General features: G+C 36.3%; 1 protein-coding gene across 1 annotated transcript in view; it reads right to left on the reverse strand.

Moving 5' to 3' along the window:
* Positions 1-27,003, reverse strand: part of CARPB (Carbonic anhydrase-related protein B) — a 757,151-nt gene that overhangs the window by 621,822 nt on the left and 108,326 nt on the right. The window lies entirely within an intron of this gene.

Raw genomic sequence — 27,003 nt, forward strand, 5'->3', positions numbered from 1 at the left:
GTACTAACATTATCACTGGTTAACTATTCATTCGTTATGCAATAAATGCATTCATTCATCTGGAGAATCTTTTTAATCTTATATATATATACACACACACACACACACACACACACACACACATATATATACAGGGTGTTTCCGAGGTGTGTTACAAACTTTCAGGGATGATGGCGAAGGGCACATGTATCAATGTGAGATAAGGAACCCTGGTCCGGAAATGACGGAGTCGAAAGTTACAAGCAAAAATAGTTGTGTGGAAATGAAATAATTTTATTCCTCTATACACTTTATTTATGAGTATTTATCTGTACATCTTACACATACTGTATTCATCTGACGTTGTTTACGTTGTCTAATTACAGTATTCCATTCAGTGCGCTGTCTGAGGGATGGGGACAGGAAACTAAACTAAGGCAATGCAAATAGCGTAATGTGTAACGGATATGTTCGGTCCTGATATGCACGTCTGTAGACAGCAGTGTATGTGTACAAGTTGCAGTGTCCAGTCGATCAGTCCAACTATTTTTGCTTATAACTTTCGACTCAGTCACTTCCGGATCATGGTTCCTTATCTCAAATTGGTACATGTGCCCTTCGCCATCATTCCTGAAAGTTTGTAACACGACCTCGGAAACATTCTGTATATATATTAGCCTGATACATATCCTATAGCATAAGCTAGAAAGTTCAAAGCATTTTATAATTTTTTACGTGTTTTATTTTTGTCTTGGAATGGAATGGGGTGGAATTTAACTAAGGGGGCCACGGATGACCAAGCACTGCGATATATTGAGATCTATTGCGCTAACCCTCGATATGAATTGCATGCCACAGATGCCCTACGCGCACCGCCATAACCATATGACTCCCTTAACGACCAGTTCCTACAGCCGACAGAATCCATACACCATTCCATCTTCGGCAAATTCCCCCAAGGCATCCCAGTCGGTCCGAGGCGAAACTCCTCTCCCGAGTAGGTCTGCCTCGGGTGCTCGTTGCAGAAGCCATCCAACATCGCTGAACTACATTCCACGGAGGCCAATCGAGAGAGTCAGCAGCTTCGGGAGGCCGCCGCGCCGGTGGAGTAATCTGAAAAACCAGAAACGGGATAATGAGGAAAGGATAATGGGGAAGGAAAGGAAGTGGCGAAGATGAGTGGGGTTCCAATCGCCTGATAAAGTTACCTGATATTCATCCATAGGAGTGAGGAAAAAAAAACCCAAAAAACCTCACCTAGGCAACTCGTTCTGACCGGGAATCGTACCCGGGTTCGGAGTTAGACTCGCTAACCCCTCAGCCACGACGGTGGATTATTTTTGTCTTTCATTAGCTTTATTTTTAAAGCCATCCTATTTATTTTATATTCTCAGGTTTTATGACTTAACTATATCAGTCAACGCATGTAACGCTCCTGGCGTATCATCCTTTGTAGCTATTATAATCACAGCTTAGGAGTTGCCCACAGGGAGAAGTACTCAGAATAGAACGACACAACATCATACTTTCTATGATCACAGATGGACTTCGATCCAAAAATGTATAAGTCCACGAGGAAGTACATTGTATTCCTTAAGGTGGAAGCAAGTGTAGGATAGGTATCATAGCTATAAATAGAAATAAACAAACAGCCGAAATTATTGATCCTAAGATCAGTTTCAAAACTCACTCAACTATCTGAAGGGAACGAAGAGAAAAAAAATCTACGAACCTACGATTCAGTTTCTATGAGTCTAATGTAACAATAAAGAAATTACAGTTACGGTTCTCTTATTCGGAGCGAGATGCACCATTCCGAATACCTTGTAAAATGGAGGAAAAAAAATAAACAAACTCGAGAGGGAACTTCAAGATGTCATCGTCACCACCACAATAAAATTTTCCGTAGCGATATTTCGCCAGGATCTTTATGGTGTACTATCAATTTAAATTGTACTACGCCTCTTTTTTCTGTTTTATGTCTTAATTTTTTCTTTAACATTGGTATTAGAGGGAAAAATTCGTTTCGGCGCCGGTAATCGAACCCGGATCCTTGGTTCTACGTACCCAGCGCTATCACCATTGAGCTACACCGAAGTACAACCCACAGCACCGGATCGAACTCCCCTCCTCCAATGTTCTTCCCTTTGTGGCCTGACTCCAAGTTGGCATTATGTTGACATTTTATTAAGACAACTGCCATTATACAAGGAGCGCACTCAGTTGAGTGACTTGGTGGCCGGGATTCCACAGTAATATGCACAGTAATCTGTACAGAAATATGCACTGTTGCTGGAAGAATTTACTATAGATTATTATTATTTTTTTGTTTGAAACTCGTTTCTACAATTTTTCATTTTAAATTTTATTGTGAGCAATTGTGTGTCGTAAGCCAAAACCAAAATATTGGGTCACACTAAATTAAATTGTATTTAATTATGTATTAAAATAGTGGTATAAAAGGGAAACAACTTAGAAAAAAAAGTCCCCAACGACTTTATCACAGAAACAAGAATTACACTCCTCAAGAGTTCTGAAACTAATGTTGCAAAGAGACGCTCTTCAAGTCTCATGTCTGAACCAAATACTGTTGTAACTACTACACAACCAGGAAATACATCACGAAATTCCTGAAATTTCCTTGTGGTTCACGCAAGTCTGGCGTAGAACAGATGCGGCGAGTTGTAGTGTCTGCCTCGTATCCAGGTAGTGATTTAGCCAGGCAGTGTGTACTATGGAACTAGCGCTCTGCATTAACGGCGTTTTGGCACGCACGCACGCACACACGCACATTGTGCAACGATCAACTTTGAAACCACTGAAATGCGAAACACCGGATGGAAGTCTCAACATTTCTCCAAGCCATTTAATCTGCACTCTGTCTTCTATGTCAAAATTTAGACTCAAGAATAACAAAAATCTAGTTTAATACGTAGCTAAGTCGACATATTGTAAGCCTTATTCTTACAATGTTTTGTTGGTGTGATGTTTGGTCCCAGAAATAATATAAGGAAGATATCGACGAAGAATTCGATTAATTTCATTCATAGATTTCTGCCAAAGGGCAGGTCTTTCACTGCAAACCCAGCACTCCCCAATCTTAATTTTCCACCTTCCTCTTAGACCTACTCTCCTTATACGAATTATAAAGGGTGTTTCCGAGGTGATGTTACAAACTTTCAGGGATGATGGCGAAGGGCACGTGTATCAATTTGAGATAAGGAAGCCTGGTCCGGAAATGACCGAGTCGAAAGTTACAAGCAAAAATACTGTTCTCCAACCAGGAGATCAACCATGAAAGGAATGTGCTTACTACTGCGTCATCTATTGGAGCGAAGTAGATAGATAATATTATCGTTATAATGTCAGTTTAAAATCCATGGGCTCTCCTGCATATGTTATTTCCTGTATGGAGGGATTAAAAGATCAGGTGATCCAATTTTGTAACTAGGGTAGTATAAATATGTGTGTATCAATGTTATTGTTTGTGCTGTGAGAGCTAGCCGATAGAGATACGAGTACCCACGTGTGTGACCTTATGACATCTCACGACATCAACATTCATTCGCAGCATTACCCCTCTGCGTCTCATTTTCCAGAGACTTTCTCGTGGTTGGAGTACAGCAGTTGTGTGAAAATGAAATAATTTTATTCCTCTGTACACCTTATTTATATGTATTTATCTGTACATCTTACACATACTGTATTCATCTGACGTTGTTTACGTTGTCTACTTACAGTATTCCATTCGGTGCGCTGTCTGAGGGATGGGGACAGGAAACTACACTAAAGCAATGCAGATAGCTTAATGTGTAACGGACATGGTCGATCCTGATATGCACGTCTGTAGACAGCAGTGTATGTGTACAAGTTGCAGTGTCCAGTCGATCAGGAAATGGAGGAGTACATGAGAGCGGAATAAGCAGACCTGATCTTCGAATACGGATGAGCCAATGGGAACAGTAGACAATCTCACAGATTGTATCGGTACAAGTACCCACGTAGGAGACATCCGGCCCATACCATCTTTCCACGACTGTTCCAAAGGTTAAGGGAAGGAGGGCACGTGGTGCCAAATTAGAATTCCATTTCCACACAACTATTTCTGCTTATAACTCTCGATTCAGCCATTTCCGGACCATGGTTCCTGTTCTCAAATTGATACATGTGTCCTTCGCCATCATCCCTGAAAGCATGTAACACCATGTCGGAAACACCCTGTGTATAGAGTTTGAAAATAGTAAAAATGTAATACCCGTGACAACTGGAATGGTTGCACTACGTTCGGCCGATTGGCATAAATGCGTTTCGCGATGAATATGGAGCATCCCTCAGTACTTTAAAACAACTGGAGTTTATGTACACAGGTCACGGTATCAGTTGCGTGCCGATTGTGCTCCACCACTTGCCGTACCATAAATTCCTCTCCAGCCATCAAATTCACATAATATACCTATTTCCGTGTAGGCACCTCACAGATCTAGTCGTCATGTATCGGTCGTAAGAAAAGTAAGATCTAATTCTGTAAAATCCACTTCTACTGCCTATTTGTACAAATCGTTACGACGATCCAGTGTGACGGACGATTGATTCAGCTCCGTACAAACGCAGGTGATGTGGAATTTTTCGAAGCGAAGATAATAGTGAAAATGAAATTGTGAATATTACTAGTGGAATGACTAGGTAGAAACGGGGGCACCCTAAGAAAAAGAAACTCACAATCGTAGCTTCGTCCACCAAAATTACTGCTCCGCAATCGACTGGCTTTCAAGTTCGATCCGTGGTTATTGTAGGACAGCGCTCTGTCGTGTGAGGTAGCAATGCGATTATTTTCCACAGATGTTCGATCTCTGTATCGTTACTGAGAAACCATCAACTGGTTTGCTGACACTACCTTACCCTCTCACCAATATTCGTACCTAAAAGAAGCGTATTAACATTCGTCAGAATCTAGGCCAAAATATAAGGAAAAAATATGTCACTCATTCGGAAGAATAGCAGAAGAAAACAAAGGCTTCGTAACTTCGGCTCTTGATCAAACCAGCACACTGCAGATGGATGTGATACTGTAAGATCGTTTAGTTCCACTGTTCGAGAGAAGTCTATCATATTGCTGATCTACGTCCCCAGTCACAGATGTCAACCCCAACCATAAGGGTGCTAACCACAATCTACTCTTAAGAAATTCCATCCATCTGCACATTTTTGTGAAAGTAATTCACTTGCGACGTGCAATGAAATCCTTCTTTTAAATTTAGTTTCTATTCTCCGTACTAAAAATATGTGACTTATTTATAAAATTTGAAAATAGCATTTGTAAACTAGAAGAAAATGTAATTTATATTCACAGTAAATCATATGTTGTACCTATATGAAAGCAGTACAAAACCCAATATCAAACTTATCTGAGGTAAAATAAAGCGGTGGTAGGCCTATATTTCGGAATATACAAGTCAGAACTAAAGCAATAATGCGAAACATGTTATTGAACATAATGAATAGGAATCTACATTCAAATACATAGAATATTGTACTTCTTTAGCCAGTAACTTTGTCCACGACACATGTATAGTATAGAAATAATCGTGATTAATCACACACAATTGCGCTGCCGGCGTGGACCTTCTGCGTGTCAGATTTGTTGTTTAGTTTTGAATATGTTAGGCATAGCGTAGAAGTAAAACATTTTATAAAATGTATTTTCTGAAGCACACATAGTGAATATTATGTAGGAAAGTTAGAAAATATCCAACCTCTATAATTGCAACGTCGTCCTTTTCAGAAATCGAGATCGTGTAAAAGTAGATAATTTCTAGCTATTCTTGAAAATTTATATTATGATATTTTATGGCAATAATATTGAATGCATTCCATAGTGCTATACACGCTGTAAACGATATACGTAACACAGACAAGCGATGAAGCAGCAGAGTCTATTAAACAGAAATGTCTGTATTCATTACTATTTTCTTTTACCCTACCAGTTTACACAAAATATATTTAAAAAATAAAATGTTTTGTGAAACTGCCTATCAGTGCAGGACTGACAAACGCAAGAGCAAGAAGACGAACAGGAGCAAGGAGACGAGGAAGAGCAAGGAGACGAACAAGAGCAAAGAGACGAAAAAGAGCAAGGAGACGAAAAAGAGCAAGGAGACGAAAAAGAGCAAGGAGACGAACAAGAGCAAGGAGACGAAAAAGAGCAAGGAGACGAACAAGAGCATAGAGACGAACAAGAGCAAGGAGACGAACAAGAGCAAGGAGACGAACAAGAGCAAGGAGACGAACCAGAGCAAGGAGACGAACAAGAGCGAGGAGACGAACAAGAGCGAGGAGACAAACAAGAGCGAGGAGACAAACAAGAGCAAGGAGACGAACAAGAGCGAGGAGACGAACAAGAGCGAGGAGACGAACCAGAGCAAGGAGACGAACAAGAGCGAGGAGACGAACAAGAGCGAGGAGACAAACAAGAGCAAGGAGACAAACAAGAGCAAGGGAATGAGGAAGAGCAAGGAGACGAGGAAGAGCAAGGAGACGAGGAAGAGCAAGGAGACGAGGAAGAGCAAGGAGCGGAGAAAGATCGAGACGAGAAAGAGCAAAGAGACGAGGAAGAGCAAGGAGACGAACAGGAGCAAGGAGACGAACAGGAGCAAGGAGACGAACAGGAGCAAGGAGACGAACAAGTGTGCAAGGGGACGAACAAGTGCAAGGAGATGAAAAAGAGCAAAGAGACGAATAAGAACAAAGAAATGAGGAAGAGGGGAAGGACCAATAGAAGGGAGGGACCAAGAAAATGGAGGGGACGAAGAGGAGGAAGAGGACGAACAAGAGGAAGGAGACGAACAAGAGGAAAGAGTCGAGCAAGACCAAAGAGTCAAAAAAGAGCAAGGAGACGAACAACGGCACGGGGATGAAGAAAGCGACGAAGAAGACAAGAAAGAGGAATGGGACAAAGAGAATGGAGTAGACGAAGAAAAGAAACAATATGAATGAAAAGGAGGCAGAAAAGACCTGATAAAAAGAGACGAATAAAGAGAAACGAAGAATGTAGAAAAAGGAAAACTGAATATAGGGAATGAAGAAGAGGAGGATAGAAGAAGAAACAAAATACACAAAGTTTTAACAAAAATGGAAGCTACATTTACCCTCACATTATTTTCACGTAATTATATTATTACTAAGGAAAACAGACATACAAAACTTAAAACCTTTTAGGTGGATAAAACTGAGTGAGATTCATCCTCACTCTCTGGGACTCCATCTGGCGACGCCTCGATTTGACACACATGTTAGAGCAAACCAATGACATGCAAAAAATTGAGAGCAGGATTCGCCCCTTTTTTTTTTTTACTGAAAATTCTTGTGTTGGAGAAGTTTTTTATTCTCACTAAAAGTCGATCCTTGTTCCTGCAGTAACACAGCGACTTCCCTTCTCTGGCCATTGTTTCGTTCTGCGTCTCCCGGGAGGCTGTGCCAACCGGACTCGTTCATAGGAAACGCTTCTTACATTCGATTTGTGTACAAGTATACTCTTCTGCTTCAAGCATTTTGTACTTGAGTACGTTTGTATTTGCAGATACATACCACAGGAAATTCTCAACCTTTAGGGCATGAAGCTAAAATATCTGCAAGTTCGATGCTAAAAAAAGTGGAGTTAAATATTTATATGTAGGTTCTGAAAAAATAGCCTGTTAATATTTAAAAGCCTTTGAAACTTTTCCATGTCTTCACTAGCAGTAGACATGTAACATCAGTAGTCTCACCAAGTTTTTGATTCGTAGCGAAAGAAACGACAACGTATCTGGCTTCAAATCTGATGTATCTATATTGGATATCCTGCAAGGAAGTGGGAGTGTTTTCTCTACAGTGTGTCTTAGAGCACTGCAATGCAAATTTTTCACTAGCTCGTATTCGTTCGAAGGTCCCACACTCGAGTGCGTTTCTTTCGAGAGATGGGCGCCTTAAACCATGGCGACGAGCGAATTATGCTCACGAGAAAGAAGATTCGTAGGAAGCCACCGGAAATCGTTTAAGGGAACCGGGTAGTGATTTGGGGTGACGTCAAGTTTGTACTTTTTGCTTCCACTAGAGAACTGTATTATACCATTACAATAATGATACGTCTTAAAAAAGTAAACTGAATCAATAGTAAAAGAAAAACAAAGAAATGCAATCTATGCTTTTAGTATGGTTACCATGACAAGAGATTAGCAACTTAACTTCGAGCAATTGAACTCTCAGCTGAGCTGTCAATCATCTGGCCACTGTAGACAAGACGAACCACGGCTATGGCAAATGTCATCCATAGCTCACTTTGATATTATTGACCTAAGAAACAGACCCGAGTTCGTTGACCTTTTACGTCTGTATTAGGAAAGAAGAGGAAGTGTTAGCGACAATGTTGCAGACTGCTGAAACTTCCAACTTAATTTTCTAATTAACCGTGCATTTAATCACAAAAAGTAATATATGGTTTTCTATTCATTTAAGTGTAATCTATCGTCCCTTTCTGCAGAGTTATTTCTCTTCCACTCTATATATGGCCAAACGCTATCAGAATGCATGAACGAATAGCCAACAATGGGGAACAGTAGAATCATATTCTAGTTCTTCGAGAGGCCTGGGTATCATTTTTCAACCGATACTGACAGACAAGCCACTCCATCTCAATCCCACCAGAACCAGATTCCATCCCCAGACGAATACCTGTCCGGGGCTCTAAGCCCTTGACTGGACTTTTGAGGGCCAGACTCGGGTTGGATAAATGCATTTACACACAAAGTGGGCCATTGTGCGCCCTATATAATAAGTGAGATTCGGATAAAGTAGCTGTATCAGAAAAGGCTGTATAGCTGTATAAGATAGGGCCTTGACTTGCTTCAGACTAAGTAAACACTACCCCCTTCCACTAGCTAAAAATTTAGCTGAATATACGTCGTCACTACTGTCGGCTGGGAGCCACGCGACACCTACACTCTATATCAGATGTCTTTGGCGCAGACCATGAGCGTATTCCGAATCTCACCGGTGAGCAATCCGATGGCATCACGGTGTTCCGAATTCCACCGATGACGTCATTGATACTCCACCGGTGTCGCACCGGTGCCATCAACTTGCAGAGGTGGTGACAGTCTCCATCAGCCGCCATCAGTGAATCTGATTGGTTCTTGTATAGGGCGGAAATTAGCAGACGAATAACATCGTGCACTTTTGTGTCATGGCGGTGTGTTCTGCTTTGCTGTATTGTTTGTAATGAGCACAAGTAAAAACAATATGTTAATGGCTTATGAGCGAACATGCCAACGGACCCGTTATTACTACCAGTTCAAGAAATAAATTGTTTATGCTATCTTCTCTTTGAATGAGATGGGAGTACGAAAATTTCGCAAAATTTTGATAGCGTAGCATAGACAACAACTTGTACAGTTGCCATGACAGCCATCGATCCTTCCAGCAGATTTGTTCCTTATTTCGCTGCAACGTGACGTCATTGATGCCACTGGATCGGTGAGATTCGGAATACGCTGCATCTCATGTTATCGCTGCGCTCCCATTGGATGGCGAGTCATTACTTAGCTGAGATCGTTGTAGAAACTAGCGCGTGCATATTCTGGTTACGAGACGGTATTCAGAGACCCGTCCATTACTACAGTTCTATTGCGTTTAGCATCTGTGTGGTGTATGAGCAGACGACAGCAGTACAACTAGTGACTGATGCAAGAAGGTATGTTCAAAGACACTTTACTTTAATTTTCACTTTTCGTTATATGAACGTAGTCGGTCATTTAATTCATACACAGACATTTAGTATCGTGTGAACCGCGCTCTATTGTATTTTGTTCCGTTGTTTATATCTGCTCCAAAGACATCTGGTATAAAGTATAGTTAATATTTGTAAACAAAACACACAGACCACGAATGCCTATCCTGATACAGCTACTTTATCCGAATGTTAATAAGAAGCGATGATTGTTCCAGTCGGCCAGGTGGTATTCGTGAATCCGACAGCGACAGGCGTTCTATTCTGCCCCAGATCTGACAGAGCGAAGTTCCAGACGAGTACCCAATGATCAACAGGACAAGGAACCCTAAGCACTATGAAACTACAGGGACATCATTTTATTTTTACTAACATTTCTTATATTAACCTGCCTATACCTTTGACTTAAAGGTTGTGAACCGGAAACATCATTTGATACCCCCTTCCACTGGAGTTCGATGCTACTGGCGTAAGATACAAACAAGTCGCTTTACTAGGTATAGAAGGAATGAAAAGTAGTTCATCCATTTACGTAAAGTATGAAATATCGCGATTTTGAGTTTGATCATTTTCATTAGGTTTTTCTTTAATCAAAATACAGTAAAATATTAACAATAAGTGTTTTTACTCCCGAACTGAGCTGTCCGTTCGGACGTATTCATTGTGCAGCGCATATTATACTGTCTACAGCACATTAGCGTACAATCTAGAGAATGAAGTTAAATTGAAAAATAATCATAATATGGATATTTAAACACATATTTGAAAATGATGGCCGTTCATTTCTATACAGGTTTGAGTCCTTTTTTGCATATTATAGCACTACATGCCATTGTACCTAATTCCAGTTACCAGTTTCGTCTTTCGTACTACTAACTCATGTTGAATTAATTGTGTACCTACTCTATAAAAGAGTACCTTACGTACTGCAAATTCAATCTTCAATTCTGCCCGATCCGAAAAGATAACATTATTCAGATATGCTATTTATTGTCCGTTCAAGTTGTTTTGTCGAGGGTCGTAGAAAGGAGGAAAATCACGTGACAGTTAATTACTTAACGAGGCCTTTTTATTTAAGTTATTTTAAACAGTTGTATAATATTACGTAGACGTCCAATTCCTAACAGAAATTAATGTTTTCAGAAAAGAGCTAAGACAGCCTAGCCACAAAGAGACGGGTAGAAGTGGGTGGGGGGAAACCGGGCTGCGACATAGGCAAACGGACGACAGTACCTGTGCGAGAATATGGTTCAATATTGAAAGCGTACATATTTCTGGAACGTACTATACTCACTAACTCAGTCCTGTTTGTGTTTACTAAGACCGTAAGGCGACTTTGACTGTATACGCTTAGTTCTGTGTGGAGAACGGTTGAAAGTTTACTAGTAGAGGGGGTGGGAGTGAAGCACATTCAAAAACTCAAGTACAATAAAAATTGAAGTAAAAATAAAATGATGTCTCTGTATATCAGCATCGGAAACACGTACGACACTTCAAAATATCTCTATTTTAGATTATAGAATATGCAATGATGGGGAGGGAGATAGTGTTAGTGAAATAAAAGTAGAGAAATAGGAGTACCCCAAAAAAGTCCTGAACTCTCTACAAAAAAATCCATTAAGGGGACTGGGTAGCCTGAGCTTATGGCAGTTATGTAAGAGTGAAGAAATTTTACTATTAGTCTTTAACTTTTGAATCTATCAATTTACAATTTTACTGCATACAAAAAAATATTTGCAAGTATAGGATAAAGGTTGGTAATACTGTGTTATGAGTTATATTGTGGTAGTTATTTTTGAGAATCTATTACAACTTTACTGAGAGAGAGAGAGAGAGAGAGAGAGAGAGAGAGAGAGAGAAGAACCGGTTTTGTGCAGCAACTTGTCCACGAACGTTCCCTTAATACGTTGACACAAAAAAAAAACGATCTTGCTCTCGCTCAGTAAAATTGTAATAAATTCTCAAAAATAACTGTCACAATATTACTTTTATCACGATATTACAAACCTTTACCCTATTTTCATTTTTAGATTATTTTTTTCTATTTCATATACTTGATTTTATAAAAAAAATAAAAACATTAATTAAATTTAAGTAAAAAATATAGGTATTTTAGGAACATTTTTCTCAGAACCCTTTTGCACTATTGATAGGCCCCTAAAAATTCAAACATATTTCAAATGCAGTTGACTACATTTTCTGCCACCACCTTCTAACTGTCCATTGTGCAACTCAAATCAAGAAATGGATTCAGAACATCTCAAAATCTGTGCGTCAGTGGCTAACCATGACAATATCTTTGAAAAATATTGGAGTGGAAGAGGTCAAATGACTTTATTGTCAAATGCCTGGCATTAGAAAACAACAACAAGAATTTCCGCCATTTTCATTACATTATGAATATTCGCTCAATAGGAAAAAAATGTTTGCTATCCTGAAAAATATATATATTTAAACATTTTCATATTTTTCATACTTTTCTGGCTATAAAATCTATAATAATTTTGATAACTATATGAAAGTGTCTATGGCTCTTCACTGCCATATAAAGTAGGAGTATGAAAAATTTCAGCCTCCTGCCTCAGTAGTTTGTGAAAAATGTTCCTCAAGTAGCCATATTTTTAACTTAAATTTAATTACATTTTTCAGGTTTAAAAATATCTATAGAATCAAGTATATGAGGTAGAAGGATAACATATAAATCAAAATATACTAGCAAATATTACGCCTATGCTGTAAAAATTGTAAAGTGAGGAATTCGAAAGATGAAGAGTAAGTAATAGGAAACTTTCTTCACCTACACAACAGCCATACGCTCAGGCTACCCAGACCGGGAATCGACTGCAGGTCGCCTGGATGGAAAACAGCGCGCTAGTACGGAGTTACAGAGATAGCAAAGCAAACAAGGACAAAATGAAAACAAGTGCTTCAATCCAATATCTTTGAGAGGGTAACAAATGTCCATTTCCTATGGGAACGGAATCAAGGGTCGTTAGATTTGTAGCCGAAAGCGCTACCACTTAGCTACAGTGGAAAATATTTTATATACACAATAAACCGATGACGTCATAAAAATAAAAACGCAAAGAGATAGCAGTAAAGTTTATTAATAATTGCTTTCTCCCTCAAATCAACACGAAAATTGGATTACACACACAAAATTTAGAAAGCGAAGAGTAATAATGGAATAAATTGTGTAGGCCTAAGTATTTAATATTACTTGTGTTGCTTAATTACAGCTTTTAAACAATATATTCGTTTTCATAAAATAAATGACTGTAAAAGGATCAAAGGTTTCATTTAAAAAATACGTTGTAAATTTTTGTCAGGTATATATAAAACACAAATACTGACACTACCAAATGTTTCGTTTAGTTTATGACTGTGGATTTAAATCACTGTAGCACTGAAGTTCACCTGTGTAAATTCAGTAAACGTACTAACAGACAGACAGTCAGACAGAGGGAAATCGGTACACACAAAGTGATGTTGGCGGGGCTGTTTGTAGCAATAATATAAAAGCGAGGGTGGGGGTGGGGGAGCTGTCAGCTCCAGAAGGATGCGTTATAGAATAGTGAGCCATGCCCTCGGGTAATTTGAGATTAGCTGCTTCATGCAGGTTTATAATATAATATTGGTATCCTGTACAAAGCAGGGGTAACCAAAATATTTTTTTTATTTATCTTTTGTGATAATGGATAATTTTTATAGCTGACAATGAATTACAAAGCAGTGTAAAATTCATGATTCGCAGCTCTGACTCAAGTGACGGTATTTCCGGATGTAAGTTCAGAAACCGGTTTCTGTGCTTGGGAGGAAAGATCGGGGGGAGGGCGCTGATTCCCTCCCAAAAATGAGGTTCCGATTCCCTCCCCAAAAAGAGTATAACCCTATTCCCTCCGAAATTTTTGCTATTTGAATTCAGTGTAATCCGATTCCCTCCATGTCTTAACCAGATACACAATTTTCCGTCACACTTTGAACACTCTTCGGACTGTTCGATTCCCTCCACCCATACTCGGTGAAGAGCATGTAACCTTTTCCTAATGAAATAAAACTTAATACAACGGATATTACTTGTAGGTGAGTCGGATTTGATCCATTCTTCTCCAGAAAGGCGCATTTTGCCTTGAAGAGTATTATGGTATGTAGACACAAAGTGAAAGAATATGACATAGAAGAAAAGGAGCAAAATAAACAGATATAATGTACCAAATTATAGAAATTAAGAAAATATTTCTGGGTATGAATAACCGTAACACGAGGAACTGTTAAGTAAATAAAAGTAGAAATACGAGTATTGCCGTAACAACAGCTCAAATACGTTAAGGTTAATCAGATTCCAAAAGCAAGCCACCAGTGTTCCCCTAATAATCTTTTCGGATAAAATCCTGTAATGACTAATCACCAATTCACAGAATTATTCAATAAGTAATACAGTGCCATTAAGATCAATCAGCAAATTGATGGCATTAGGGCGAGCTACAATCTACTACAGTGATGTTTGCTGCAAATCGAATTCATTCGACTTACATTTAAAACTCGAATAGGCTTTCAGGATGTTGTTTTATGTGGGGTGTCTTAATTCCTATTAACCGTAATGCCCTAAAAGTTTTAATTGAACATTTCGACGCTATTTGCAATCTACTTTTAGTTCAGTGTATGGGCGTAATAACTAATTCTCTTACAGAAACTCGATCATATAAACTGATACACATACAATAATAATGATGATAAATTCTAAATTACATCACTTCGGTAATCATACTAGTGAATTTAAAATGCATTACCCAGATATTCTACTGTGGTACAAGCTACATTGTGAGATATTTTATTATATTGACTAAATTACGCCTATTCATCCATCCATCCATCCATTACATATATTTTTACTGGTAGAATTAAGGCCATAAGGCAGTGGTCGACATTTTATGCCTTCATCCGTTCTACAGCGATCGTAGCAAACCTACTTATACTTCATTCCATAATGCCTGACAAGAGAAGTAAACATTGCCGGCAGAGGAGGAGCGAAGTATAATTGCTCTTCAACTAATGGCACAGGTCTCGTTCCACGCTTGTCTTGAAGTTGGGCGGGGGTAGAACGCTTCAGACCGCCCAACTTCAGGTCAGGCGAGGATTGAGATAATGTTTACATCTCCTGTCAGACATTACGGGACAAAGTATGCTAAACCTGCCGGTGCAAGTGAACTATAGAGTTGGGGTTGAGAAGACGCGTTCGACGTGTACTAAATGCATTACATTCGCCGAACGCTGCCAGAAGGCCTCCTATTCTACACAACCAGTATAAGTAGGCACAGCAAATATAAAAATTGGAGAAATAAAGGAAATGTACTATAATATAATATAATATAATATAATATAATATAATATAATATAATATAATATAATATAATATAATATATAATATAATATAATATAATATATTTTTATTTATTTTAGTAGGTTATTTTACGACGCTTTATCTACATCTTAGGTTATATAGCTTCTGAATGAAATGAAGGTGATAATGCCGGTTAAATGAGTCCGGGGTTCAGCACCGAAAGTTACCCAACATTTGTTCATATATGGTTGAGGGAAAACCCTGGAAAAACCTCAACTAGGTAACTTGCCCCGACCGGGAATTGAACCCGGGCCACCTGGTTTAGCGGCCTGACGCACTAACCGTTGCTCCAAAGATGTGAACTATAATATAATAATAATAATAATAATAATAATAATAATAATAATAGTTACAGAAAAATTAAGGTAAGTTCAGTTACATGTAATATTCTAAGAGTCAAACAATTACGATTTAGTTTTAAATAAAACAATGTGAAACAAAGTAATGATTGAAATAAGAGAAAAAAATTGTTGAATTAAAAATAAAAATAAATTAAATTATAAAAATTACATTTTAAGAAAGATAATATTCTAGAGAAAAAAAAGGCAGGCAGTCTATTTGAGAATCGGCTTTTGAAAGTAGGCAATGTCTAACAAACACATAGGCCTAAGGTATTGGGTAGGGAGTTCCAATGAAGAGCAAGTGAAACGGCGAATGATTAAGAGTATCGGGAAATTTATGATGAGTTATACTCAATGTGCCAGTGATCTAAGATCGAATAATTAGGTTATGGTTGGAACATAAATACACACGACGAGACGACAGACAACTTGAATTTGAAACAGAAGAGGAAGACTGTGTAAAGTTCTGCGGTCGTTGTGTCAGAGCCAAGATAAAGATTCTAAAAGTGGTTCAATGTGATCGTATCTCCGAACATTGCATAGGACATATTGTAAACACAATGTAAATTGTTAGGGAGTTCGGCGTTTTAGTCGGTGAACAACACGTCACAGTAGTCAAAGTGTGGCATTTTCAAATGTTTTGAACTACGTCTTCAGTTTACAAAGTGGAGGTCATTTTGCAAGAATAAGATCAAAAGGAGAAATAAAGGCAAGAATAATAGAAGTGGTTCGAAATTTTGGGGTATTTCCACCGTGTCTTAGATTTAGGTACATCAACGGTATAATAACTGCCTTACACTGCAAACCATTAATAACCGTCATGTTAATGCATCAAGAAATCTACAAGCCCAGGCTAATAACTGTCTTAATAAATTGGGCATAAAAAGAGAACAATTGCTTGCAGACACTAAAAAAATAACTAGTAGAACGTTGAAAAATATATTAAGAGATGAGGAATATAAAAAATGATGCATACTCAAGCAGAAAGGCAGAGGTGTGTAATTATTTCAGGAATACACGCCTGCTAACCGTTGGATAAAAACGAGGGATGGTCTCTCTGTATCAGAGTGGAAGGAGGCAATTAAAATGAAAGGACAAGTGTCAAACGTGCGTGCCATGCCAGGTCGGTCTCAGGATGGCTCCCAGTGCACACATTGCACTGAGATAGAAACCTTACCCCACATCCTGGGATTCTGCCAACATGGAACTCTCATCCGGAATAGGCCTACTAGATACCATGCAATACGAGAACTTATTGCTAAAAGTCTTCCTTCCTTCTACGAGGTTCAACAAGAAGTCCACTGCCTTGCAATAGATGGAAGTCCTCGGCGAGTTGACATCATTGCCATTGATAGAGGAAAGGACACAGCAATTATCATCGATTCCACCGTGCACTTTGACACTACAATTGAATAACCCATAGCAGTACATGAAGAAAAGAAGACCATCTATGACCTTACAATTCAATACTTTAGAGATTATTATCATATGCAAGGGTAGATTGAAGTATTTGGATTATTGTTCGGAGCAAGGGGAACAATTCCAAAATTCTCAGTTGAATGTTTTAAGTTTTTGGAATTCCTTTAAAAATTTCGAAAATTATTGCAGTAGACGTAATGAAATATTCTGTTCAGATTTTACGTAATCACCTGTAAATCTAAATTTCTTTATATTCTATCTGATTACTAGACATCGGATTTTTAGGCACTAAAAATTGCAGTTTTAGGCGCCTAAAATAAGCTCAAAATTTGTAAAATTAGGCTCTATTTTAATGAAAGTAGGCATTTTAGGCACATCAAGGTATCATACTTATTTCTTTCACTGAAATTTTTAGTTATACACTAAAATACGTACAAAAAAGTATGGGTTAAACATTAAAAAAATAATACTATATTATATTTATAAACAGAGCTGCACAAATTTAATATATTGAAACTAATGAAATAATGATTATTGATATCAAGATTACTCATTTTAAGTTATTGAAATTCAGTTCCATGCTCAGACTTTATTATAATTATCTGCACAGTACACCACTAGAATTTTTTCTAAATTATCCACAGTTAACCTTTGCCTTTTGTCACTGAGAATCATTTTTAAAGCAGAAAAACTTCTTTCAACCGAAACTGATGTGAGAGGCGCAAATTTTAAATTAGGTACAATAGAAACATCAATACTTACTGGAACATTTACACTTTCCCTCGATATCACTGTTGATACTTTTTCCAACAATGAAAATCCTACATTCTTATTTAATACGTTGTCCCACTTATTTTAACTTTTTTCCCCAGTTTCGCCCAAAGCAGAATGTATGTTCACTTGAGCTGCCTTTACTATTGCTATTTGGCTACAAAGAGATTGTTTTTCACGTTCTAATTGTTCAATACTTGCAGGTATGAAAGAAAAGTTTGATGTTATGTAGGCAATATCGTTTTTCACTCGTGAGTCATTCAGACAATCTTTCACTGCTTTCACACACGCTGCACTATCAGTTTCAGGTAATTTATCAATAACTGTGGCCACTTCTTTAAAATACTTAGAATAATACACCACTGACTGAATCCAGGTTCCCCATCGTGTAACAACCGGCTGAGGTGGGAGTGGGATATCTGGAAAGTTCTCTCTGAATATTGAAATCTTGGATGGGGCTTTACAAAAACATTTTTTTGTGTTAGAAATAAACGAATTGACAAGTGGAAATTCATTCCGGATTGTTTCAGAAACCCTGTGAAGGCCATGTGCTAGACAGGTTACATGCGTGAGGTCAGGATAAAATGTTTTAAGAAGTGGAGCTGCAGAAACCATGTATGAGGCAGCATCAGTACAAAACAACAGAACTTTAGAATCGTCTATATTACCTGAGTATAAAGACTGTAGGCCTTTATTTACAAAATAAGCAATGGCTTGGCTATTCACTTTCGAAAGTTCCTTAACACATACGAGGTGTGGAATCGAAGGTCCATCAGGACTAAGTTTTCCTACTACCATATTTGCTATATACCTATTCATAGGATCTGAGGTTTCATCCACAGAGACCCATATGTAAGAATCACCTATATCCTCCCGAATGGAAGCTAAAGTTTCATTGTATATTCTGTCTAAGTAATTTTTTCTTAGGGTCGACTCAGATGAGATATTTTGTTTGCAGTATTTTTGTAAAAACTGTCTTAAAACCGGATTTTCAATTGCATTCCAGGGAATGTTAGCAGCAACAAACGCTCTGGTTAAGTCAGCATAGAAATTGCTGCTGAGATTGGATGAAGTAGGCTGTGTTAGTAAAGTTTGTTGCAGTTGATTTTTCTGCTGAGCTTTAGCCTTATGAGCCGCTCCTTGCACATGCTGCTTTAGGTGGCATTTCTTTTCTTGCGAAATCTAAAAATGTAAAGTAAACTGAATTAAAATAAAATCCTAATTGTTTTATTGCCGTATTTCTATCACAAAGTTAGTGGGTTCGAACAATAAAAATTTTAATGACCTGCAAATACTTTAACTATCGGAATTTAAAAGGTTAAAGTGTAGTGGTCTTAAAAAGAATTATACCTCAGGATAGCTCAGTCAATGTATAAATATTATAGGCCTACTCATTAAAATTAATAGAATTTATATATTTCAACTATTGTTACATACCTGTTTGCTACAAATCTTGCAGAATATTATTTTTCCATCATAAGTGAATTCTGAATATTCTGTTAGCCATTGCCGGATCAATGTAGATTTTGCATTTATATTTTTCGGCATTATCGCGTTAAACTTCACAGGAAAACGTCCTACCGCTCAAAACTTCTCAACACAAATAAGGTGAGGGAAAGAGCAACTGTTAACGAGCATTCAAATGAACCGTTGTTATTGAGATTCAATTGGACAAAAATACAAAGTTCCACTTATTGTTGCATTTCCTGGTAGTGTTAACACTAGGAGGGCCATTCTTTTAAATATTTTGTAACGGTTTACGCTACTAATTCGCAGTTTTACGACTTTTCATAAATATTTCAAAAACACTCTTTCTCCAAAAATTGTGATTTTACGACACTCTGAAGGGCAGTACAGCTAATCGGTTTCAGGCCGAAAACGGTCATTTTTATAGTATAGTATATCTCTGAATCGGTAGCAGCACATGTTGTGATTGTTGCCTGCTTCATAACTAAGGTTGGTTCTTTGTCGGCATTTTGCCTCCAAACATGTTAAATTCGGTGAAATCTATTGCGAGTGTCGTGAGATTCAAAACATTTCGTTTCCTTTATCAATGGTTTCATGGCCGGTGTGAAGCAAACTTTCCACTTTTTAAATGCCTTAAATTTCGCAGTGAATGCATGTATAAATTATAAAAAGTAAGAGTAAAATGTGAAACTTTACAGTGAGTTAGGCATTTTTAGGCGAATATTAACAAATTAGGCTCTAATAACCGTTTTAGGGCATTTTAGGGCATTTTAGGGCACTATAAAACTCTTTGAATACCTTTCAATTTCCATGAAACACAAATATTAATAATTATTTTTACTTTTCTCCTAAAGAAACAAAATAGGCATTTGCCCTAGAATCCGATGTCTGCGATCACTAATGATTATTGAATAAATGTACTTTCCCAAAGGTAGCTTCCATTAGAAAATAACAATCATAACACAAATGTTTATTTTTATTTATTTAGTATGCTGTGTCTTCTAGCAACCCTTACTGAAGGGCAACTACCCTTTTGGGATTTATATATTATATATTCCATCAAAGGTAATGTAGATAAAGTGGAACGGGGAAATCTATATTTGTAGGGTTTCTCCTTTCCTTTTCCCCTACCTTCTCAGATGATGGAACCGACTGTATAGCTTCTAAACGTTGGACCGAGGGAAATCAATGTTCTGGAGTACGAGCGCTAATGTGATTGTGTTAAAACTGTTTCGACGGTGAATTTAATAATAGGTTATGTTGTTTCTGAAATAGTCACCAAGGATTACGTCTTCTATAGTTAATAAGTTTAAAGGGATTTATTTTATGTACAGGAGAAATTATTTAGTTATGCAATTATTTGACTTATTTGAACTGTTGTATCAGTGAAGCGAGGTGAGTCAGTGAAGTTATGGTTTTACAGTGCAGTGAACAGTTCCGATCAGTGATAATTTATAGCGTCAATGAAATGTGTTCTATAGTGTCAGTGAAATGTGTTACAGAGTGTCAGTGAAATGTGTGCTAAAGTGTCAGTGAAATGCGTCATAGTGCCACTACAGGGAATGAGATGAGAGTAAAGTGAAAGACTATTGAAAATTATGTAGGACCTATACATAATTATGTAGGTTGTGTTGTAAAATTAGGTGTTTTATTTTATGTTTTATTATTATTGTATTAAATTGTATTGTGTATTCTTATTGTATTGTGTATAAAATTGTATATGTGTTGTAAATTTTATTATGTATTGTAGATTTTACTGTGTATTGCTTATCATTTTAACTGTGTATTGTTAATATTGTATATACCACTGCCACCGGGTGCTTGCCCACTTGCAGTGTAAATAAATACATACATACATCAGTAATATTCGGATAAAGTATTTGTATCAGGATAGGCAGCCTTGGTCCGTGCGTTTTTTTATAGACATTAACTAGTCGCGTGTCCCCCAGCCGACAGTAGTGACGACGTATATCCAATTCCTATCGGCTGTACTGTCCATTCACTGATGTTTTAGCTAGGAGTGGGGAGTGCTCTTCCCAGGAGGTAGAGTTTTAGCTAGTGGAAGGGGGTAGTGCTTACTTACTCTAAGCAAGTCAAGACCCTATCCTATATTCAATTCATTTCAATTCAGTTCAATTTATTTGTATTGGAGTGTAGGCTTTCACGGCCGGCGTCAATAGTAGAAAAGTTTTCCGGGCTATGAGGCCGTGGTCTGTTGGTTGTGAGACCACAACCAACAGACCACGGCCTCATAGCCCGGAAAACTTTTCTACTACTCAATTTATTTGGCCATTAGACATACAGTTTTAGGCTTCGTCAGAATACATTGAAAAAAACATATAAATACATTTAAAAACACTAATAACAGAAACAGTGAAATTTAAGTAATACAATCGAAACATGAAATAATTTGAAACTTTTAAATTGAAGAAAACTAACTACATTGCAATTAAAACTTATTTATTAAAATACAATTTCATACAAATTTGTGTTGAAAAACTCAGCAACAGAATAAAAGGGATTATTTAATAACAAATTGTAAAATCTAGTTTTGAAACTATTGATTGGTAATTTATAATATTGACTAGGGAGCTTATTATATAATTTCATCCCCATAATTAAAAAGTTTGTATTGCTCTTGTGTAATCTACAATATGGAATATTAATTTGTTCACTATTTCTAATTTCATGATCATGTATATTGGCCACTAATGAGTAATTGTCGATATTTAGTCTAGTGTAAAGTACTAGATCATATATATACAAATTTATGATTGTTAAAATCCGTGATTGTCTGAAAAGTGGCCGACAATGTTCCAGATAATTTGATTTACATAAAATTCTAATGGCCTTTTTTTGTAAAATCAAGACGCTTCCAATTTTGGTTCCATTTCCCCAAAAAATTAGGGCATATCGAATTATCTTATTAATTTCTTTAGCTAGTGGAAGGGGGTAGTGCTTACTTACTCTAAGCAAGTCAAGACCCTATCATATATTCAATTCAATTCAATTGAATTTATTTGGCCATTAGACATACAGTTTTAGGCTTCGTCAGAATACATTGAAAAAACATATAAATATATTTAAAAAAACACTAATAACAGAAAAAGTGAAATTTAAGTAATACAATCGAAACATGAAATAATTTGAAACTTTTAAATTGAAGAAAACTAACTACATTGCAATTAAAACTTATTTATTAAAATACAATTTCATACAAATTTGTGTTGAAAAACTCAGCAACAGAATAAAAAGGATTATTTAATAACCAATTGTAAAATCTAATTTTGAAACTATTGATTGGTAATTTATAATATTGACTTGGGAGCTTATTATATAATTTCATCCCCATAATTAAAAAGTTTGTATTGCTCTTGTGTAATCTACAATATGGAATATTAATTTGTTCACTATTTCTAATTTCATGATCATGTATATTGGCCACTAATGAGTAATTGTCGATATTTAGTCTAGTGTAAAGTACTAGATCATATATATACAAATTTATGATTATTAAAATCCGTGATTGTCTGAAAAGTGGCCGACAATGTTCCAGATAATTTGATTTACATAAAATTCTAATGGCCTTTTTTTTTTTTTTTTGTAAAATCAAGATTCTTCCAATTTTGGTTCCATTTCCCCAGAAAATTAGGGCATATCGAATTATCGACTGAAAGAAAGAAAAGTAGGCACATCTTAAATAATTTTGAGAAACGCAAGTCGTTAATTTCTTTAGCAAATATAAAACTCTTGATAGCTTTGTGCATATGTACTCGATGTGCTTATCCCATGTTAAACTGGCGTCTATAAAAAGTCCCAGAAATTTTGTGTAGTTGAGTTTGTTGTCCTTATTTATTAGATAGTTTAGGCTGAAAGTTAAGTTGATGGTTTTTTTCTTGATTAAGCAAGAAACCATTAGATTCAAACCATAAAGCCATCTGTGATAGAGTGTCGTTGTTGAGAGCTTGTAATTGATTTAGAACAGAGGAAGAACATAGGAAAGTAGTGTCATCTGCATACATAATTGTTATTGCTTTAATGAATTCTGGAAGGTCATTTATTGCTATTAAAAATAATAGGGGACCAATTATTGACCCTTGAGGAACCCCATAATGTGTAGTGGTGAGACTTGACCATTTTTCACCTATAGCAACTAATTGACTTCTCCCATCAAGAAAGGTTCTAAAAATATTTAGTGTGTTCCCTCGAATACCATAAAATTCTAATTTTGATAAAATTAAATTATGATCAACACAATCGAAAGCTTTAGTGAGATCACAGAATGTAGCATTAACTGGTGACCTATTTTCAAAATTTCTTAAAATTTCCGTTATTAAAAGCTCAATTGCATTATTTGTTGATTTACTTTTCCTAAAGCCAAATTGGTTAGTACTAAAGAGATTTGAATTTCCAAAATAATCATAAATTTGATTGAAAATTACATATTCAAATACCTTAGATAACGCAGGAATGATAGAGATTGGCCTGTAACTACTTGGACTTGTTCTATTGCTTTTTTTATATATTGGGATTACTTTCGAAATTTTTAGTTGATCAGGAAATATGCCTTGTTGTAGACAAATATTGATCATATGTGTTAGAGGAATATATATGGAATTTTTAACTTTTTTTAAAAAAATCATTTGACATATCATAAATGTCTTTTGAATTTGATTTTTTCAAGGTATTTATTGTATCCCATACCTGCTCGGTGGTGACATCTTTCCATTTAAAAGTACAGGAGATTTTGTCATTTCTGTTTAGTATATCCATAGGAGATAGTTCAGAGCGTTGAATTCTGGATTTGATTATGTCCACTGAGTCAATGAAAAATTCATTGAACTCTTCCGGCAATATATTATGATTCTTTGTATGATTTTGAATGTTACTGGATCTTTCTCTATTTATGAGATTCCAGGCAGTTTTACACTTGTTATCGGAGTTTACGATTAATTTCGTATTATAATACAGTTTTGCTTGAGTTAATTGGCTTCTGTACTGTTTCTTAATTTCATTTAATTTATTTTTAGCCATGGGCAGACCTGTCTCCTTATTGATGTGATGTAGTATTAGTAGTTGGGTTTTCATCTGTTTTAATTCTTCTGAATACTATTTGTTTGCTTGTTTTTTACTTTTATTCAGTTTTACCTACTTACTTACAGCCTATCCTGATACAGCTACTTCATCCAAACCTTAGTTATGAGATAGATGGGAGTGAAATTGAATGAGAAAATTAATATAAATAGCTATTAGTGTAGCTGAGAATAAGAGAAGTGAAGGAGTTTAATAAAGTGTGACAAATTAGATGGAGAGATAAGTGAAAGTTAGAGGACGTGAAATATTTTGTTAAGAATAGATATTAAGGTCAAGATTCGTCTGTGTTTTAAGCTGTAAAGAGTGAAAGGGATTGCCGATCCGAATACAGAAATGTGAACGATCAGCAGGACCGAACATATAATATAGAATTATTGTATCATATCACATCTATGACACAATACAGACGCTCAAGAAATCTTTTACCATGTTGATCGCAGAGTAAGTTTCAAATCATGCTGAACAATAATGTAACTTTAACTCGTTATATATGCCTACCTGTACGTTAGGGTGGAGTGAAAATATGAAGTTTATGGAATCAAAATGTCATACCAGGGAAAACTTATGCGGTGATATAATAAAGAACAATGAAAAATAAATTTTCATAAAATTTTGAGGCTCAAATTTTTTAGCGAGAGAACATTCTCCGGTGATTTAATCCGAACAGGATACCAGGAATATGTTAAAAAATACATGTTAAAAGTCTGCATATTTTTGGTCCCCAGCTGTTTCGTGTTGCAGTGTCACAGAAACCTGAATTTATAAGAAAATTGGGAATAATCACAAAACTCTTAGGTATGATATAATATAATAAAATTAATGGAAATTCTTATGTTGCAGGGTATTTAAACCAGACTATCTCTAATATTAATATAATAAATATGACCTGTATTCGCAATGGCAGAGGGGCTGAAGCCATCACAATTACCTATCTACCATTACGTAATGAAATATTATGCATGGGTAAAAAATCAATTAAAATCTGACTTTAAATGAAAAGAATCTAGTGTTGTAGAGATTTAAGAAAGAGTTGCTATCAAAACTAAGGAAATCTAGGTAAAGGCATAAATTCCGAAAGTCAGTCATATAAGAATATTAAACTGATTCGTGTTTACCACGATCAATACACAAACTTAATGAAACCTTGTAAGAAACGACACAATGACAAAAACTAAAATGACACATTTCAAAATTCAAAGAAGAAGCAAACTATTTGATATGTGCATTTGCAAATGCAAATGAAAAAAAAAATTAATACTGTAGGCTGATAAAGACCGCCGTTCCCAAACCAAGTAAGAATGTTTTATTAGAGCAAAGAATAGAAAGAAGGATGATAACTGCACCTGTTGATTTAGTTACCACTCAAAAAGAAATGAAAAGGAAAACAAGAAATATATATATATATATATATATGGGCCGAAATGGAATTTTTGTCATATTTTATGTAAAATACAATAGCACATTATGCAACGAACCTATAATGGTAGTAATTAAGTCGCGAGTATGTTTATGAAACTAGCGCAAGCGAGTTTCATAATTTTCATACGAGCGTCTTAATTACCATTATAGTCAAGTTTCATACGACTTTCTATGCTCGACCATATTTCTAACTTGAAATTATTCAGAAGTATTCATTTTATTCTTATGTGACTGAAGAGCGGAAGTGACCTTGTAAATAGCTCGTAAATTGTGAGATGTGCGCAGACGCGAAAGTATTGATTTTTCCCGAGGAATAGATGTCCACATTGACCTTGATATAATCTAGAGAGTAAACTAAATATTAATCTTGATATAACATTGAAATTAAATTAGACATTGAAAAACGAGATAAATTGAATTTATTTTGATATTATTTATAATTAAGGCTAATTATTATAGTAACAGAACATAACCTTCTGCTACAGTATTGGATTTCCAGCTTCCGTCACTTTTCGCTAATTGTCTTTCGATTGCATATCTGAGAATAATCGATACTTGTAGTTTTATAATGGTACACTCAATGCAATGGAGATTTCTCATTGGCTAAACAACTGAGTTATAATGAATAGGTGTACTTTAATGAGGTGCATTAAAGGGTTACTACCAGGTGTATAATTACTACATTTCGGCATGGTTGAGCATAATATATTTTGTCCCTTTGGATCCCCTCAAATATATGTGTACTGCAACCCCAATTTAGAGTCTTCCAAATAAAGTTTAAATATGTTATTTTACAGCAATTCATTAGCTATGTAATGAAAAACAAAATAATAGAACAAATATACAAAGAGGCAAAAAAATTATAATTTTAAGAAACTGTAAAGCCTTGGGGCAACTCAAAAGTTAAATAAAGAAACTACATATTTTTCACATTCTTAAGTTAAGTGAAAATACAGATTTTTGCAACTATTACATTTATAAATCAGATAAAAAACAATTTCATGTATAAAGTCACTCCACCCTACTGTACGTGTTGGACTGAGCCGTCGCTTTAGACAAAACTGACATGCAAGTTGTTTATATTTATCCGATAGGCTACATTTGAAATAATTCACTACTTTGATACCGAACAGAGCATTCCTCTCTGTGTGATGAATGTCACAACTTTGTGATGTGGAGGCAGAAGCCTCACTGCAATGATTACAAACCTCAACAAAGAGAAAAGCCAGGTAAATGTGATATCGGAATGGGATATGATATTGATTAATTATGTGCTTAAAAGGGCATGCATTTATCGTCATGACGGCCGCAAACACACAACCAAGCGGTCGAGAATGAGACAAATCAGCATA

The sequence above is a fragment of the Periplaneta americana genome, chromosome 9 (genome assembly GCF_040183065.1).
Source record: "Periplaneta americana isolate PAMFEO1 chromosome 9, P.americana_PAMFEO1_priV1, whole genome shotgun sequence".
Taxonomy (NCBI): domain Eukaryota; kingdom Metazoa; phylum Arthropoda; class Insecta; order Blattodea; family Blattidae; genus Periplaneta; species Periplaneta americana.